Source organism: Parasteatoda tepidariorum, chromosome 1 (assembly GCF_043381705.1).
Source record: "Parasteatoda tepidariorum isolate YZ-2023 chromosome 1, CAS_Ptep_4.0, whole genome shotgun sequence".
Taxonomy (NCBI): Eukaryota; Metazoa; Arthropoda; class Arachnida; order Araneae; family Theridiidae; genus Parasteatoda; species Parasteatoda tepidariorum.
The window spans coordinates 14,231,563-14,232,812 of record NC_092204.1 but is presented as its reverse complement, the minus strand read 5'-3'; positions in this window follow the sequence as shown (position 1 = coordinate 14,232,812).

The window sequence follows — 1,250 nt, the reverse complement described above, 5'->3', positions numbered from 1 at the left end:
ATTCTTTTTTTTACCTTGTATGGATCAGAAAAGAACATCTCCTTCAAAATAAAACTGGCTCCAGTCCGTCAACATGGAAATATTTTACGAAAATCAATGAGATTTTAGGATCCCTGCCATGGTATAGGAATGAGCATGTAGCAGATTCTTTATTAAAAAATTGTAAGTGTACTTTGAAAGGTTTTTGATTATAATATTCTATTTTAATTCTAAAATATTAAAATTCAAATGAACTGTATTGTACAGTTCACCTGAACATGAATGTTATCTGTACTTATAAAATTAAACTAACTATAAATTATGATTTAGAAAAGTGTGGCATTAAAAAATGTTAACACTTTAAACAAGTATTTAAAAAACAGAACTGCTTAATTTAATTATATTTTTTCTCCTTTATAATTTATATATACATTTTTATTAGTAAAATGCATTTTTTTTAAATTTTGAAACAGCTAGTTCTATTGCTTCACAAAGTGCACCACATACTGCAGAATTGGGATATTCTGATGAGGTATATTATTTTATTTGATTTCTAAAAATCTGAAATTTTTTTATTACCTTTTTATTACCATTTAAAATGTGAAAGATTGTTCAAACGTGGAACTATGGTTAATTGCAGTAATAAGTATTAAATAGTTTAATAGTTAGTACATTTCTTGTGTATAAGCATTACAGAATAGAGTTTACTGATTATTTTTTATCTGTTACTTATTTTAGTCTTATGACGAGAGTCTGGGATCTACCTCATTTGGCATCTATGATAACGTAGATGTAGGATTTTCAAGAAATAAGGTATGTAAAATGGTTGGCTTCATTCTAAATTCCACAATATTTCAAAATATAAACTAAATTTAAATTTTATTTATTAATTGCCATAAGAATCATCCAAAGCTTAATTGTTTTATAAACACATTATCTCATTTGTTGCAAAAGTTAGTTACCTTATATGGGGCATTCATGGGATTTAGATATATATAAGTGTTTGTAGTTGTATTCATGAATTCAACTCACATATAAAATAGTTTTCAAATTAACTCTGTAAATGAAAAAATTATTGTAAACAACAGATAGTTGTCAACAGTCTTTTCATTTATTCTGAGGGAAAAAAAAAATTCATTAAATATTGCACAGATGAGGTTAATATTTAGAAAACTAAATAATCAAAAAAAAAAAAAAAAAAAAAAAAAAAAAAAAAAAAAAAAAAAAAAAAAAAAAAAAAAAAAAAAAAAAAAAAAAAAAAAAAAAAAAAA